Source organism: Bombina bombina, chromosome 7 (genome assembly GCF_027579735.1).
Source record: "Bombina bombina isolate aBomBom1 chromosome 7, aBomBom1.pri, whole genome shotgun sequence".
Lineage (NCBI taxonomy): Eukaryota > Metazoa > Chordata > Amphibia > Anura > Bombinatoridae > Bombina > Bombina bombina.
The window spans coordinates 88,306,483-88,326,351 of record NC_069505.1 but is presented as its reverse complement, the minus strand read 5'-3'; positions in this window follow the sequence as shown (position 1 = coordinate 88,326,351).

Below are 19,869 nucleotides of genomic sequence, written 5' to 3'. Positions count from 1 at the left end.
AAGAGTGTAGGTCTGGGAAGAATGAAAGATGGGGAAAGGGTTAGAAATCAGAACTTCAAGGGTATGGACATAATCTATATTTAATATATAGAAATGTAACTTCTCTTAACCCAGGGTAAGGGAGAATATATGGTTTTAATTTACAATGATTTATAACTTATTTACATTATTTACATTAAATAAGAGATAAAGGGCTTTCATGCGTGCTGTGTAGTGGAGATTTAATGAATTTGAGTTTGTGTTTAAATAATAATATAAGGGTATATGTTGAGAATGTATGGAATTCATAATACATTAAGATAGTGATGGATTATTTATTTAATCTTGGAGTAGCATGTTTTAGGAATATGATGAGCTTTCTTGATGTTGAATGAACACAGAAAGCATGATCTGGAAATATTATTTTATTTTTTGCTCATACATCGAATTGAACAAATGTTTGTTTTGATTAAAATAAATAAAAAAAAAGACAAGTTGATATTTTTCTTCTGATGAACTGGTATACATTAGTTGAGGGGTTTATTGCGATGGATCCACTAAAATAAAATAGAAATATACATACAAAAAGCAGATGTGATAGATTCGATGGATCAAAAAAACATTAATTTGCAAAACCCTTGGAAAAAAATCTCTTGCACATGACTTTGCTAATGGATTGGAATAGGTCCAATAGACAAATAGATAGATACATTTATTTATGTTTATTTTACATTTTTTTGCCATTCAACGCTCTTGCTGATATAACCCCCTCTCCATATTGTTCCTGTTAATTTGCCTTCTATGATTTCAAGAGATCAATAATTTATTTTTCCAGACACTTCCCAATTATGTCTTAACCACTACATATATATCAAATATATTTTTAAGAAATTTGCTGGAATTCTGTACCTGGGTATGAGTAATCACATGCTTTTTTTTTGTTAGGGAGAGGACTTCATACTAAATACAGGTGTATGCTGTGGAGAATGTGTCCAGACTTCCTGCATGATAACCATGAATGGAGAGACTTTACTTCTAGAGGTATTGTAATATTGCATTCGATATGCAGTGAATGAAAAGCAATGCATATACTGTAATATGAACCCTACATATTAAAAAAGTGTTTTTAAAATATGTGATTTCCTTTGCTGCACTCTGCGCTCCCATGCTTTAAACTTGCCCAGAGCACCATTGCACTAGCATAAAGGAGTCAATGTTTAAAGTGGATACTCGAAGCAAAAAAGGGTGGTATTGGTTTTCTCATTTGCATATAATTTCCCAGATTCCTCTTCTGTTGTACACAACCTTGTAGTTCAGGTTTTCTGTGGGGGATGTGCAGAATGGCTATGTGATAAGCTATTGAGTAAAATATTTTTAAAAGAGACATTTAACTTTAAAAAAATCTATTGTGCATATGGAAGAGTACTTCCTTGAAGGAAAGAGATGACGTTGCAGTCTTCTGATTTACTTATGAATTACAATTGACAACTTTTTATGATCCTCTAAACCTGTTCCACCATGTGTATTGCAGACATCACTCTCTGACTACATGGATTAGAGGCCCTCGTTACACCAATAGCCTCCCTAGCTGAAGCCCCAGAAAGAGTAATTGCTTGGAAGAGGCACATTTACGTCAATAGTGGTATATATAGCTGGTTTATCGTCTGAACCCTATGGCCTCTATTTAACAAAGTCTGGCGGACCTGATCCGAGAGTGCGGATCAGGTCCGCCAGACCTTGCTGAATACGGAGAGCAATACGCTCTCCATATTCAGCATTGCACCAGCAGCTCACAAGAGCTGCTGGTGCAACGCCGCCCCCTGCAGACTCGCAGCCAATGGGCCGCCAGCAGGGAGGTTTTAATCAACCCGATCGTACTCGATCGGTTTGAATTCCGGCGATGTCTGTCCGCCTGCTCAGAGCAGGCGGACAGGGTTATGGAGCAGCCGTCTTTGTGACCGCTGCTTCATAACTGCTGTTTATGGCGAGCCTGCAGACTCGCTCGAAACACGGGGCATCAAGCTCCATTCGGAGCTTGATAGATAGGCCTCTATATCTCACCCTCTGAAATAATTGTTTATATATGAGAGTTGGCTGATATGGCCTGTAAAACAGTATCGGAAGATTTGGTTAAATATTTGAGTACATCTTTGTCTCTCTTTATTCAATCTAGAGAACCTCATTTTTCAAATAAATAGAGGAGAAGAAAACATGTTATTTAAAGAAGGAATTCTATTTATATTTTAGTAAAAGTATGGGGTATAGTGTCTATCCCCTAAAACTAGCATTCAACATTTACATACAAAACTACTTAAAAGAGTGGATTACTCATTTAAATGAGAGATCTCCTGTGCGATTGGAATGACTATCCCATGTCTTCTTGGTGACTTTGTAAGTGTTGTGGGCTAAAATATGGAATAAAAACACCTCTATATAATTACTGAAATTGGATAAGTGATACCTTTTTTCAAAGAGGAGTTACATACTCAGGTAGCTAAATTTAAATGACTTGATACAAATATAGGCACAATGACAATAACTAATACCTCTCAAAACTGGACATATTGGGGAGTTTCGGGTACTCTAAACAGGCCCTTACTGCTTCCCTCACCAAAGAACTACATTATAAGACCCATCTTTCGTAAAGGGTATTAAAGGCATTTAATGTGCTTTTAGGTGTAGATTCATTCCTATTGTAATTGTTAGTTTATTGTGCTGTTGACAGAAGGGTTTTGCAGAGCCTTTCTCCAGAGATTATAAAAAATTACAAGCATATAAATAAGGGTCCGATTATGAGTGGCATGCTAACAGTTCAGGTTTATCACGGCTCTTTGAGCGTGTCGGATGTAGTGCGCGTGTCGGATGAAAGTAAATGCGATCATTTGTGTGCAATTGAATGTAGTGCGTGTTGGGATTGCATGACCAAATGTCATAAAAACATCAAATATACATTTAAAAGTACAGTTACACTCATGACACAATCTAATAAAAATTATTTTAAAAAATATATTGCATAACAAAGTTATAAGGCTCAAAGATATAAGGTCTCAGTTGTTAAAAAAAAAAAAGGACTGCAAAGGGCTTTAACATAGAGATACATACATATACATGTCTAAATATGTATATGTATGTATATATATATATGTATATATGTGTATGCATGTATTTATGTGTTTTAATGTATTTACAGATATATATAAACATATAAATAAATATATATATATATATATATATACACACAGTATCTCACAAAAGTGAGTACACCCTTCACATTTTTGTAAATATTTTATTATATCTTTTCATGTGACAACACTGAAGAAATGACACTTTGCTACAATCTAAAGTAGTGAGTGTACAGCCTGTATAACAGTGTAAATTTGCTGTCCTGTCAAAATAACTCAACACACAGCCATTAATGTCTAAACCGTATGCAACAAAAGTGAGTACACCCCTTAGTGGAAATGTCCAAATTGGGCTCAATTAGCCATTTTCCCTCCCCGGTGTCATGTGACTAATTAGTGTTACAAGGTCTCAGGTGTGAATGGGGAGCAGGTGTGTTAAATTTGGTGTTATCGCTCTCACACTCTCTCATACTGGTCACTGGAAGTTCAACATGGCACCTCATGGCAAAGAACTCTCTGAGGATCTGAAAAAAATAATTATTGCTCTACATAAAGATGGCCTAAGCTATAAGAAGATTGCCAAGACCCTGAAACTGAGGTGCAGCACGGTGGGCAAGACCATACAGTGGTTTCACAGGACAGGTTCCACTCAGAACGGGCCTCACCATGGTCGACCAAAGAAGTTGAGTGCTTGTGCCCAGCATCATATCCAAAGTTTGTCTTTGGGAAATAGACGTATGAGTGCTGCCAGCATTGCTGCAGGGGTTGAAGGGGTGGGGGGTCAGCCTGTCAGTGCTCAGAACATACGCCACACACTGCATCATATTGGCCTGCATGGCTGTTGTCCCAGAAGGAAGCCTTTTCTAAAGATGATGCAAAAGAAAGCCCACAAACAGTTTGCTGACGACAAGCAGACTAAGGACATGGATTACTGGAACCATGTCCTGTGGTCCGATGAGACCAAGATACACTTATTTGGTTCAGAGGGTGTCAAGCGTGTGGGGCGGCAACCAGGTGAGGAGTACAAAGACAAGTGTGTCTTGCCTACAGTCAAGCATGGTGGTGGAAGTGTCATGGTCTGGGCCTTTATGAATGCTGCCGGCACTGGGGAGCTACAGTTCATTGAGGGAACCATGAATGCCAACATGTACTGTGACATACTGAAGCAGAGCATGATCCCCTCCCTTTGGAGACTGGGCCACAGGGGAGTATTCCAACATGATAACGACCTCAAACACACCTCCAAGACGACCACTGCTTGGCTAAAGAAGCTAAGGGTAAAGATAATGGATTGGCCAAGCATGTCTCCAGACCTAAACCCTATTGAGCATCTGTGGGGCATCCTCAAACTGAAGGTGGGAGAGCACAAGTTCTCTATCATCCACCAGCTCTGTGATGTCGTCATGAAGGAGTGGAAGTGGTCTCAAGTGGCAACCTGTGAAGCTCTGGTGAACTCCATGCCCAAGAGGGTTAAGGCAGTGCTGGGAAATAATGGTGGCCACACAAAATATTGACACTTTGGGCCCAATTTGGATATTTCCACTTATGGGTGTACTCACTTTTGTTGCCAACAGTTTAGACATTAATGGCTGTGTGTTGAGTTATTTTGAGGGGACAACAAATTTATACTGTTATACAGGATGTACACTCACTACTTGACATTGTTGCAAAGTGTAATTTCTTCAGTGTTGTCACATGAAAATATATAATAAAATATTTACAAAAATGTGAGGGGTGTACTCACTTTTGTGAGATACTGTGTGTATATATATATATATATATATATATATATATATATATATATATACACACACACACACAGAGAGAAGCACACTAACAGGAACAAACAACTGGCTCAATACTATTGTTAGCCTGTTCTATTGTGATTTACCACCTGGGTGCAACTTCTTTTAGCCCAGTAATGCTTTTCACAGAGAAGAACTTTCCTGTAGTATATCAGTCTGATCCCGCCTATTACGGTCAGTCCAGCACCGAAATACCTGGCAATTCCTCTCTGAACAAGGAACACAGCAACCTCAGACAATCGTTTTGGCCTTCATTGGTCCTCGTCAGTGAAGTGTAGCCATATTCCTCTAAGCACACTGAGCAAGGAGTCCACGTCTGGTTTCCCCTTTTTCCATAGGGAGACTAAATACACACAGAGAGAAGCACACTCACAGGAACGAACAACTGGCTCAATACTATTGTTAGCCTGTTCTTTTGCGATTTACCACCTGGGTGCAGCGTCTTTTAGCCCAGTAATGCTTTTCACAGAGAAGAACTTTCCTGTAGTATATCACTCTGATCCTGCCTATTACGGTCAATCCAGCGCAGAAATACCTGGCAATTCCTCTCTGAACAAGGAACACAGCAACCCCAGACGATCATTTCGGCCTTCATTGGGCCTCATCAATGAGGTGTAGCCATATTCCTCTTAGCACACTGAGCAAGGAGTCCACGTCTAGAACAGGCTAACAATAGTATTGAGCCAGTTGTTCGTTCCTGTGAGTGTGCTTCTCTCTGTGTGTATTTAGTCTCCCTATGGGAAAAAGGGGAAACCAGACGTGGACTCCTTGCTCAGTGTGCTTAGAGGAATATGGCTACACCTCACTGACGAGGCCCAATGAAGGCCGAAATGATCGTCTGGGGTTGCTGTGTTTCTTGTTCAGAGAAGAATTGCCTGGTATTTCGGTGCTGGACTGACCGAAATAGGCGGGATCAGACTGATATACTACAGGAAAGTTCTTCTCTGTGAAAATCATTACTTGGCTAAAAGAAGCTGCACCCAGGTGGTGGTAAATCACCATAGTACAGTCTAACAATAGTATTGAGCCAGTTGTTGGTTCCTGTGAGTGTGCTTCTCTGTGTGTGTGTGTATATATATATATATATATATATATATATATGTGTGTGTGTGTGCATGTGTGTGCATTTGAGCCCTTTGCAGTCAAATAGATAAAAACATGTAAAAGCATATTTATGATTTATTCATATTTAATAAATATTCTGGGCTCCATTTATGAAGCAACAAATGCTGCTTTGGAGGCCCATTGTTTCAGGATCACCTGAAACAGAAGTTAAGAAGCAGCGGTCATAAAACTGGCTGCCAGTTAGCAGGCGGCAGCATTGCAGCATATGCTGTTGGCATCTAGTGATGTCAAGCGGACATGATTCGCTATAGCTTATTTCTAGCTAGGTAAGCGCGTGAGCGTGAGAGATAAATAATGCTCCACTCGTAACCTAGTCCTAGTTAAGTATAACATACATGGTATTTTGTGATATTCTACATTAGAGGATTTTTGGCGCAAGTATTTGTTTATTTACTACCCTAAAGTGAGTTACACTAATTGAAAGATTAAAACCTAGATCTGGAAAACAATTTGGCCAGTCACAACAGGGGGGTTAACTCTTCAGTGGCAGAAGTTTATAAAACCTTTCAGCTTTCATGTGATACCTGTTTTAAACTCTAATTTAATTTTGTTTTTTGATTAAAATGTGAGGCAATAAATGTGAAAAATATAAAAAATATATTTTTTTTCTATATTCAACAATTTGTTTAACAGATTTTGTCCTACAGGTAGTTTGAGCATCAATTTTGACACACATTTACTTAGAGGTCAAAGTGATTTCTGCTAACAAAATTCTCAAGATATATCTGTCCAGGAATCAACTCAATCAAAATAAATATTTCATGTGCGCCATAGGGCTAGAGTGAGCAGGAGGTGGCATTGCACATGCACACGCTTGTGCAATGCTAAATATGAGATGCGAATCTTGCAGAAGCGAACTTTGTCAATTCAGGTTTTCTTAAATGGGGCCCATAGTAGTAAGAAGAAAAGGAAAAAAAGTGATAATTAAAAATTCCCCATGTCTCCTAAGCATGAAGATACAGAATATATACAGTACATGTATTTATAGCTGCAAAGGCAGCACCACTTGTAATAAGCAACATGTTATAGGCATGCACAAGCATGCTGTTTTCATAGGTAAAAAGGAACAAAATGTATGCTTACCTGATAAATGAATCAAGAGGCAAAACACTCCATAAAATAGAACCTCCCACTTTCCCATGATTCCATAGTCATACATATAGCCTAGAGAAAGGAAACATTTAGAAAAGTAGGAAAGGAAAATCAGAGTACAAATGCAACGGAAAAACAAGAGTGGGTCTCAAGGACTCTCACAATCATAAAATAAATAATTTTTCAAGTTAGAATACATTTTCATAAGATGTTGGATCTAAATACCACTCTGTGAAGTACACAAAACCACCATGAAATAGGGTGGTGAAAACAGTTAAGGCAGATAGAGGTATTAAAAAGGCAATTTGGCCTGTAGAACTTTCCTACCAAAAACATCCTCAGTAGAGAAAAACTTGTCAAAATTTTAGAATTTGGTAAAGGTAGGATGTAAAGATGACCTAGTAGCTGTCTTGCAAATCTGTTCAATGGAAGCTTAATTTCTAAAAGCCCAAGAGGTGGTATTTGTTTTGCAAGAATAACCCATACTCATTCACTGGGAGATTCCCTGCTACTATGTATGTAAGTGCATCAAAACCTTAAGCCAAGCTGCAGTAGCTTTCTATTTTAATTCTTTAGTGGCTTTAAGATGACATTTCAGGGCTTTTACTACATCCAAGTTATAATCTGTAATCTCCATTTAGTATTTCTTGACGTTGGACAGAAAGATAGGACTACAATTTCCAGATTTCTGTTTTTAGAAGAAACAACTTTAGGAAGGAAAGAGTAGTTTGTTCTTAACCCCTTCAATGCACATGACAAGGTGGTCTAGCCCACTCTTTTTGGTTATCCCCCTCATTACATGCAGGGGATAGTAAGTAGCCTAGTGGGCAGCACTCACAACACTCGCAGGCTTCATGGGAGTGCCGGTGATGTCACCACATATACACATGGTGATGTCACAAAGAGGGCTGGACAAGGATACATACCAGTAGCTGCAAAATAACTGGATGGGGGAGGATTTTTAAACCCCTTAATCTCAGTTCCCTTAGCAGCTGTAAACCTCCAAGACCCCTCATTTGAAAGAGAATCGGAGCACTACTGTACAACAGATCTTTTAATATAAAGTTAAAAAACACATGGGTATTTTCTTGGTGGCATTACATTATATGTGCAATAAAAAAAATCTGGTATTTTCCTTTTAATCCAATATTTAGTAAAACCCACAAAATAGCAGAATGCCATATGCATGTATAAGGAGTTTTCATAAGAGAATTAAAAAATGCACTCTTTTCTTAGTGATAAGCACTCCCACATATCTCATTAACACCCCCCACACACACACACATACACACTAACAATATATATTTCATAAAAGTAGGTAGAGAAAGAAAGAAAGAATAAAAAAAAAAACGGTTAAAAAAGAACACAAGTGCATAGATACCAAACAAATATGTCTTTTAACCCCTATGCTAGTAAAGTTATCAAAATCACAACTTGCCATAGATCCTATGTAACGAGCTTTTAGAGCAGAATTAAAAATGGCATCTTTCCTTAGTGATAAGCAATCCCACAGACTTCATTAAAACCCCACACCCACCAAAAATATATTCATTCCCTAAAAGTACACCTTAAGAAATGTATAGTTTTACAAAATATCTTCATGTATGACTATTACTTACCCAGAAATTGCCTTTGCTTTTAACAAGTCAAAGAATATAGATTTCAAAGTGTCAGATTTTACTAGATTTTCAGTAAATACTGTATTTCAGCACTTAGTAATAGGTGGTTACCCCAGCCCACACATTTGCAACATACCAAATACATGCATGATGTTTACACCACAGAACTAACACAATAACGTTCCTTAGTTATAAGAGCACAATTATTCCAGAAAAGCACATATTTTCTGAAACATTTTACCCAATAAGTGGTACAAACATCCACAAAAGGTCAGGGAAAGGCAGATAGAGTGCTTGACAGAGTGTACAAGGACTGAAGGTCTCCATCTTGGAGGAGTGTGCATAAGGGCGGGAGAGCATGTGTGTGTGAGTGAGCATGAGCAAGGGAGGGTATATATAAGAGTAGGAGCTGTGTGGATAAGCAATGGAAAGAGTGCCTGAGGTGTGTGTATAAGTTTGAGAGTATACGTATGCATGTACATAGAAAGGAAGAATATCTGGAGTGTGTAACATATAAAAGGACCAAGAGACTGAATAATAGGTATATGCAAGACAACTAGAGTGTCTATGATGTGTATAATGGTGGGAAAGCCCCTGTGGCTTTCTGTGCTAGACTGGAGTGGATTTCTAAGAGTGTGAGAGTGGCTAAAAATGTGGTTAGTGGGAACTATTATGTTTTGTAATGATAATTTTCTCTGCAACTTGAGAGATGTGATCATCTTAGTCATATCTATAATGGAAAGGAGTACAAAAGACCCATATACTATTTTCTTTCTAAAATGTAAAAAAAAAAATCACACTTAGAAATAAGGTTAATTTTATTTAAAATAAATAGTCCCCTTTCCCCTCATAGCCACTTCAGTATACTCAACCCATTTCAGGAGGGTCCTTTAAGGCAACCTTAGTTTCTAGCGGGGGTGTGATATCCCTTTAAATCTTAACCTGCATAAGCACTTCCTTCCTATTTAAGGAAGTGCTTACCCCTCAATCAGGGCCTGAAAATTGAAGCTGTTTATCACTTCTCCTTGCTCCTCTGTGGAGCTACTACCACTTTGTGCTATTGTTACTTTAACCTTCAGGTCTTTTACTTCGCCTTCGATACCCGCTGGGTATCTACAGTTACCTCTTTTCAGACCGGGATCATCTTCCGGATTCATCCGCCAATCGGAACTTCTTTCACCACGCCGAAGTCGCGCTCACACCAAACAGACGCTGAACCTAAGAGCTGCAACTTACCTCTCAGCCTTTATTTCTAAAAGGCATTACCGCTCTCCACGCTTCTTTCCACCGCTACTGTTCAGATAAGTACCGCTCTCCACGCTACAATTTATTCATTCATAAAGGTTAAAACTTAAACACCATTGTTTGTTATTGGAGTTATCTATAACCTTTATTGTGATTTTCATCTGACTCAGTATATTGCGGTTTGGGATTCAAGCTAGTATGTCTGGACTGTGTATATATTTTATTGCGTGAAAGTGTGAGTGCGTGAAGAAATTACCTTTACTTTAGCAAGCAGTCTAAACCTTTGCTTTGCTTAATCTGCTTTAATCAGCATTAACTGTTGCATTATTTTGTAACACATATGACATACTCTGAACTTAAATCTCAGTTACTCAAAATCTTTCCTGAATATTTATATATTCGTATCTTAGTGAAGTTTCATATTATTCTATCAATTACAAAATTAATGACTCACCTTAAATAAGTAAGTTTAATAAATCATTTTCTCTTGCTTATTTTAAGAAAAGAGCAACAAAACCTTTATTTTTCATATTCTAATTATCACACTATTAGATAACTTTTGGTTATCACAGAATTTTCAGGCCTATAAGGTTATAACCTGTAGAATATAGGATGGATCCTAGTGAAATAAAAAATGAATTCACCAACATTCATCAAAAATTAGAATATCTAGCCAGGGCCTTAACTGAGGTACAATCAGAAAATAAAGCACTTAAAACTCTAGTAAAAGAATGTTTACCAGCCAAGAGCTCAGAAGTCCCTGAACCTCACATTAACTATCCTCAACCCTTTTCTGGTAAACGAAGTGAATATAGAGACTTTAAAAATGCTTGCAAATTACTTTTTTCATTAAGGCCTAAAACTTATCACTCTGAGAGAATCAAGGTTTGTACTACCATCTCCTTCCTCCAGGGGGAGCCTTGCTCATGGGCTAATAGATATTTTGAGAATAACCATCCAATCTTAGATTCCCTGGAAGAATTTTTTTTAGCCATGACATCCTTATATGAGGACTCTCATTCCCAGATGACTGCAGAAACGAAATTGAGATCCCTAAAACAGGGTAAGAGGAATATAGAAGACTATATTACCGAATTCCAAATGTGGATAGATGATTCCAAATGGAATGAAATTAGTTTGAAGAACCAGTTCAGTCTGGGCCTTTCAGAATTGTTAAAAGAGGAGTTGTCCCGTTTGGAGATGCCCGAAACCCTGAATGGACTGATGAAATTAAGTACTACCCTGGATCGGCGATTACGTGAAAGGAAGGCTGAGAGAGCTACCTATGACGTACCACCTAGACGTCCGTATCTTTACACACCCAACCAGGAAAAGGGTACTTCAAATCAAACCCCAATGGAGATTGGTGCCATAAAAGGACCTTTAACACCTGAAGAAAAGGCCAGACGCAGATCTGAGAATCTTTGCTTATATTGTGGGCAAAAAGAACACTCAGTTAATAATTGCCCAATTCTTCAAAAGCAGAAGAAGGGTAAGATTCATTCAAAACATAATATTTTATACTTCACTCAAAACCCTCAACTGACTCTTAACCTTTCTTTACAGTGGGATCAGAAAAACGTGCAGTCTAATGCATTGATCGATTCTGGGGCAGCCGGAAATTATATCGATATTTCTTTTGTTGATTTAAATAAAATTCCTATTGTTTGTAAGGCACAACCAGTCTCTGTTAAACTCATTGATGGTTCCCTCATACAACATGGTCCCATTACCCATCAAACGATACCTTTACTAGTGACAACTGACAATGGACATACTGAATATCTTACTTTTGACTTAATTTCCATCCACATGCATACACTTATTTTTGGCTTTACATGGTTAAAAAAACATAACCCCAGCATTGACTGGTCCACTCCACAGGTATCATTAGCATCACCATTCTGTTTAAAAACATGTTATCCATATCAGTTAATCTCTGCTATTGAACCCGAATTACCAGAAATTTATCAGGATCTGGCAGAGGTGTTTGATCTAAAAGAGGCAGAAAACCTCCCCCCTCATAGGGAGTTTGATTGTCCAATTGATCTGATACCGGGCTCTCAAATTCCTCACGGAAAAATATACCCACTTTCACAAGAGGAACTTACTTACTTACGTTCCTATTTAGACGACAATCTCCGAAAAGGTTTTATATCCCACTCAACATCTCCAGCTGCTGCTGGAATGTTCTTAGTACGTAATAAGGACGGTACAATAAGACCCATTATTGATTATAGAGCTTTAAATGAAATTACTGTTAAAAACAGGTATCCTCTACCCCTCATACCCGAATTATTGGAACGTTTAAACGAAGCTACAATTTATTCAAAACTTGATCTTAAGGGGGCTTACAATCTTATCCGTATGAAAGAAGGTCATGAGTGGAAAACCGCCTTTAGAACCCGTTATGGGCTTTTTCAATATAATGTAATGCCCTTCGGCTTAATCAATGCTCCTGCAACATTCCAGCATTTTATTAATGAAATATTCCACGACCTTATGGACATCTGTGTTATAATTTACTTAGATGATATTCTAATATATTCCAAAACACCCTCTGATCACGAAAAGCATGTAAGATGGGTACTCACCTGTCTCAAGGAGCACAAATTATATGCTAAATTAGAAAAATGTGTATTCCATGTCTCTAAGATAAAATTTTTAGGTTATATAATAACTCCTAACCATGTACAAATGGATCCTGACAAAGTGTCCGCCATTAAAGATTGGCCAGCTCCCACTACTGTAAAAGCGTTACAACGCTTTATCGGTTTCGCTAATTTTTATCGAAAGTTTATTAAAAACTTTTCTTCAATAGTAAGACCACTGACACAACTGACTAGTGTTAATCAAAAATTTAAATGGTCTCAAAAAGCTCAAGAAACCTTCGAAAAACTTAAAGAGTTATTTTCTACAGCCCCAATCTTATCACTACCCAACTTTGATCTCCAATTCCAACTTGAAGTAGATGCCTCTAATACTGGCATAGGAGCAGTACTCTCCCAACAACAAGTTGAGAATGGGGAAATTCACCCCATTGCGTTTTATTCAAGAACCTTAACTAGTGCAGAAAGTAATTATAGTGTGGGGGACAAAGAATTGTTAGCAATAAAGAGTGCCCTTGAACAATGGAGACACCTCCTAGAAGGATCTAAACTTCCATTCATTATTTTTACTGACCATAAGAATCTTGAATATTTAAAAAAGAACAAGACTTTGACAGCCAGACAAGCGAGATGGTCTCTATTTTTAGACCGTTTTAACTTTCTAATTACCTACAAACCAGGCAGTCAAAATACTAAGGCTGATGCTTTATCACGTATAAACGAAAGCTTAACTCATGAACCACCTAATTTTACTATCCCTCCTGAAAAAATCATAGGCGTCCTGACACCTATAGAACAAGAGGTTCATAAGGCTTTAAAACAAGATTCAATACCCCACCAAACTTGTGTTAAAGACTCTCAATCTGGATTGTACTATCATAACAGTCAATTGTATATACCCAAGAGCATGAGATCTTCAATACTCACACACACCCATGATGATACAATGTCTGGTCATCCTGGAATTAAAAAGACCATTGAACTAACCCGACGTAATTTCTGGTGGCCTGGCATGAACAAATATATTTATGACTATGTATCAGGATGTGAAAATTGTGCCCGAAATAAATTAGTTCATAAGAGACCAATTGGTCTACTTACACCTCTGCCTATCCCAGATAAACCATGGAGTACCATAGCCATGGATTTTATTGTTGAACTCCCACTCACTCAACAATATAATACTATCATGGTAATAATTGACCATTTAACCAGACTAGCTCATTTTATCCCACTTAAGGGATTACCCTCAGCTATGACTACGGCTAAGGTATTTATCGACCACATAGTCAGACTACATGGTTTACCTACCAACATAATTACAGATAGGGGAACGCAATTTACCTCATCCTTCTGGAGATCTCTGTGTAAATTGCTAAAGATTGACCACCTTTATACCACTGCTTTCCATCCCCAGACTAATGGACTCACAGAGAGACTTAATCAGACCATAGAACATTTCTTACGATGTTACATATCACATCTCCAAGATGATTGGACAGTTTTTCTTCCCATGGCCGAATTCACATTTAACAATTCCATAAATACTTCTATCAAAACTTCCCCCTTTTTTGCAACATATGGTTACCACCCAAACACTATATCTCTTTCTAACAAATCTGTAAACTCTCCCACAGCAACTGAATTTACATCTAACCTCCACGAAAGGTTAATTGTCCTGAAAAGACATCTACATGAAGCCAAACAATATCAAAAATCATATTATGACTTAAAACATCGTAAGGGTCCTGATTATAAGGTTGGGGACTTAGTACTTCTCTCAACAAAAAATCTTAAACTCAAAGTTCCTAGCAAGAAACTTGCGAATCAATTCTTGGGTCCATTTCCAATAGAACATGTGATAAATTCCAATGTGGTTAGACTTAAACTGCCAAAAGACTACAAAATACATCCTTCTTTCCATATCTCATTGTTGAAACCATTCCCAACCAAAAACCATCCTTCTTCTATTCCGCCACCACCTGTTATGGTTGATCATCAAGAAGAATTCGAGGTTGAATCCATACTGGATTCTAGGATACACAGAAATAAACTGGAATATCTCATTAAATGGAAGGGTTACGGCCCTGAAGAAAACTCCTGGCTCATTCATTCCGAAGTCCATTCGCCCCGATTGATCAGGTTCTTCCATAAGAAATATCCACTTAAACCTCACGCAGAATCCCCAGGGGTGATTCCCTGAGGAGGGGGGCATGTGATATCCCTTTAAATCTGAACCTGCATAAGCACTTCCTTCCTATTTAAGGAAGTGCTTACCCCTCAATCAGGGCCTGAAAATTGAAGCTGTTTATCACTTCTCCTTGCTCCTCTGTGGAGCTACTACCACTTTGTGCTATTGTTACTTTAACCTTCAGGTCTTTTACTTCGCCTTCGATACCCGCTGGGTATCTACAGTTACCTCTTTTCAGACCGGGATCATCTTCCGGATTCATCCGCCAATCGGAACTTCTTTCACCACGCCGAAGTCGCGCTCACACCAAACAGACGCTGAACCTAAGAGCTGCAACTTACCTCTCAGCCTTTATTTCTAAAAGGCATTACCGCTCTCCACGCTTCTTTCCACCGCTACTGTTCAGATAAGTACCGCTCTCCACGCTACAATTTATTCATTCATAAAGGTTAAAACTTAAACACCATTGTTTGTTATTGGAGTTATCTATAACCTTTATTGTGATTTTCATCTGACTCAGTATATTGCGGTTTGGGATTCAAGCTAGTATGTCTGGACTGTGTATATATTTTATTGCGTGAAAGTGTGAGTGCGTGAAGAAATTACCTTTACTTTAGCAAGCAGTCTAAACCTTTGCTTTGCTTAATCTGCTTTAATCAGCATTAACTGTTGCATTATTTTGTAACACATATGACATACTCTGAACTTAAATCTCAGTTACTCAAAATCTTTCCTGAATATTTATATATTCGTATCTTAGTGAAGTTTCATATTATTCTATCAATTACAAAATTAATGACTCACCTTAAATAAGTAAGTTTAATAAATCATTTTCTCTTGCTTATTTTAAGAAAAGAGCAACAAAACCTTTATTTTTCATATTCTAATTATCACACTATTAGATAACTTTTGGTTATCACAGGGGGTGAGGGGCTACCTACGAAGGGGAACTCAGTTCAAATGTATATAGATGAAGGGAGATATGATCAGATAAATTGTTCCAAATTAATTTAACATGCTTGGCCGTGAAATCCAACTTACATTAACATGCTTATCACTGAAGGGTTTAATGGAATGTATAAACACCTTAAGATACAGTCATTTAAAGAAACTCACAGCTTTTTTGTGTCTTAATGTCACTATATTTTTTTATCCTGTTTCTTTAAAGGTTGGCCAAACCAAGTCCCAGAGCAATGACAACTGTACTTCATACGAATGTATAAAATCACAAGGAAACATTTACCCCATCATTACTAGGACGACTTGTAATAATATAAGTGAAAGCAACTGTGAAAATGTAAGTTAATTAATAAAGTTGAATAAGATTTGAAATGGTCTAGATTAATGGATTTTTTTGAAATGACAAAGAGCATGTGAAGATGACATCATGTTCAAAAGTTATTTATCCTTGTACAGCTAAGTTTTCCTCAGATTTGTTAGTGGCCATTAACATCCATAGCTACACAAAGTTCCTAATACATGAAATGTAAAGATTGTCATTGTAAAATGTTCCTATCTGTTTTCGTATCAGAACGTAATCTCTCTGGATAGAATGAAAGGTGTCTTGGAGTGGTTGGCATTTATCACCTACACCAGACATCCTCAAACTTGGCCCTCCAGATGCTTTAGAACTACATTTGCAGAAAAAGCCTAGCACCAATCTTCCTTCTTTAATGTAGGTGCACATCACTATGGAGTATCTGTAACTCCAATTTCATAACTAAAATTAAGAAGAGTGACAGCACCACGGCTTGCAGCAGGTGAATAAATGTATTGGAGTACCTAAGAGCAAACAACATGCAACGTTTCGGACCTACATGGTCCTTAATCATTCATACTAGTACAGGTGTGCAGCACCAGTTTAAATATCTGTTTCCTCCAATCAGATTACACATTTAACAATTGGTGTTTTAACCCATCCAGTGCTCAATATATACAAAATACAGATAAATAGTGACCCTAGTGGTTACATACAATTCTATTTTTTTGTTATAAAAGCAAATGCAAATCATAATTGATATTCAGACCATTAGTATGCAATATATTGAGGAACTTAATCCACCATACTTCTTTTTGTTTTAATCTAAACTCCCTATCACCTCCTCTCCTTAAATGTGGTATATGGTCAATAGTCTGAAAACAAAAACTGGCTAATGGAGTGTCATTTTTGGACAAAATTAGAGGATACAGGTAAAGCCATGTCTTTTGATTTAATGAAAGTTATGTGTTCACTTAACCTATCCCTAACAGACGTGGTCGTCTCACCAATCTAACACAGTCCACATGGGCATTTAATAAACAGATAGCGTAATCAGTCTGACATGTATACTGGCCATTCATTTTCAACTGTTTTCTTTCATCATTCTTTGCAAGGTATTTGCCTTTATTGATTGAATTGCACTGAAAGCACGGAAAGCATCCTTTATTTGGTGTTGTTAAATAATTAATAGTGGGCTTTTTATTTGTTCCTACATCAGCTCTGATCAGGTTCTCTCTAATGTTTTAACCCTGCGATAAGATGGCATAGGTAGTAGTTTGAACATTTCAACCTCAGGGTTAGGTTTGGATAAAGCATACCAATGCTTTTTAATAATTATCATCACTTTTGTTACTAAACTCAGTAGAAAAAAAACAAACAGTCTCTCTACTCTCTTGTCCTTTTTTAAAAGACTACTAGTTTTTACACCACTTTAGATTACTTTGTTCATAGTCTGCTTAATCATATGACTGGGGTACCCACTATCAATTCATTTTTTACCCATAGTCTCAGTGGCAAAACTTCTTTATCCTGCACTACTCTCTGTGTACACAAGAACTAACTCTTAGGGATAGATTTAAAAACATTATTAGGATGAAAACTATCAAACCTCAGTAAAGTGTTTCTGTCTGTTGGTTTTACATAGAGGTCCTTGACAAGATAACTATTTTACTGATACAATGTGGTGTCTACAAAATGTATTTCATGTGTGGAATAAACAAGTGTAAACCTCAATCCAGACATAATAGAATTAATAATCTCAGCAAATGACAATAGGGACTCCAATGCGCCCCCATATACGCCAAAAATATTATCTATATAACGCAGCCAAAGTTTACATTCATGATTAAATAGTGAATTCTTATAGATTAATTTCTCTTCAAAACCACTCATGAAAAGATTGGCGTAGGATGGAGGCCACAATGGAGCCCATTGCTGTACCTCTCTTTTGCATGTAGAAAGTATCCTGGAAAAGAAAATTATTACAGTATAATACTAGCCTAAGGAAATCATCAAAAAAGTCACTTTGTTTTGAATTATATTTGCCACTCTTTTCCAGGAACTTGCCCACAATGGACAAACCTGTCCCATGTGGGATTGAGGTATAAAGGCTTACCACATCAAAGGAGAAGAGAATATAATTTTCCTGTATTTCAACTTGTTTAATTTTCTCTAGAAAATCTTAAGTATCTTTCATGAAAGATTTCTGTATTTTCACCATTGGGAATAACACTCTATCTAGGAATATGGAAATATTTGAGAATACTTACTCAGTATAGGCTATAATTGGGTGACCAGCGGAATGAGTTCAATTTTTTTAAATCTTGGGCAGGGTATAGAATACATAGTACTCTGTATTGAGAACAACTACTGCGTCACCCTTGTCGGCACTTTTGATGGTAATGCTCTTATTATCTTTAAGTTTAGCAAGGGCTTTTGTCAAATTATGAGTATTTTCTAAATCAAACCTTTTAGTTAATTTTGAACATCATTTAGTACAAATTTTATGTAAGTTTCAACCCCTGGATTATTATGATTGGGTATAAAGTTGGATTTTTTTATATAGACCCAAAGTTTTTAAGTCAATACATTCAGCATTAGGTATATTCACATTACTTTCAGAAACATTTTTGTTACCAAAAAAACCCCTTAAGTCTTAGTGATCTAAAGAACTTATAAATATCTTTATCAAGAGCAAACTGGTCAAGTCCTTTAGCTATGTTCAATGTCAGTCAAAACATAGTTTGAAATGTTCGCTACCAGTGATTCTTTGCTCTGAACCCCGGCCTCACACTCACCAAAGTCCTGGTTAACTCTTACTTGCGGCAGCCCCCTGGTTTCAATGCACGACTTGCAGCAAGCTCTCTATCATTGCAGCCCCCTGGTTGCTGAATGCCAAGTGCTTCGGATGTTCTGTGTATCCATCCTGTAATGCCCATGGGTTGCAGTGCTTCTGCCCTCCCCGCTGGTAACTCCATCTGATGCCGTACTTAAAAACTTTCCTTTGAAGATGGAGACTCTGAGGAGCCATCTTGTGGCTGTGTGGCTGGCAACGGCCTACTGCGTGGTTGCGTATCACGTGACCATCTGTCACAATGTTCTTGATCGCGTGACCAATTGTACACTTGGTTGTTGGCGTAGTCATTATCATCTCTAATGAATTTTAGCCTCTTGCGCTCCTCCAATTCATGCATGTATTGTTGCAGCAATTTATCAACCTCATCTTTGGTTTTGATAAGGATGTTAACTGTAAGTTTCTGATCCATTGCACGTTACAGCTCTTTTACTACTTCTCCCTGTTTTTCCATCTCTGCTTGTAAACACTCAACCGTTAGCACAATTAGGTCTAGGGAACATTTATTAAGAATGCATTTAAACCTTCTTTTATAGAACTCATTGTTTGATAGTATAGTAGGGTGTAGTTTAACCCTTAGTCCCCTTGGGATCCTCCTGACCCTGAAGTACTCGTCTAGTGTAGTTCTAGGGAGACAAATTTCCTCTTTGCTTTCTCATAGTCTCTCTTACGATCAATTTCAGCAGGTACCCTAAGAAAGTCCCCTGATCCTTTGGCTAGAGCTGTTATACGTGCAGTGTTTAGGTTTGAATATGAGAATGTCTTAGGTATTACCTCATCCATATTAGATTCACTCTCTAATGGTGCACGTAGCTCAGCAGATGTGACAACCCCCAAAGGGTCTTGATTTTTATATTGGAACCCAGTTGCAGCGGAACATCACTTCCTTACAATCACGACCCTCAGGAAACCCTGGATTGGGGAACAGGATTCCTGAAAGGTCAGTGGTGGAACGGATTCCTTTAATAAT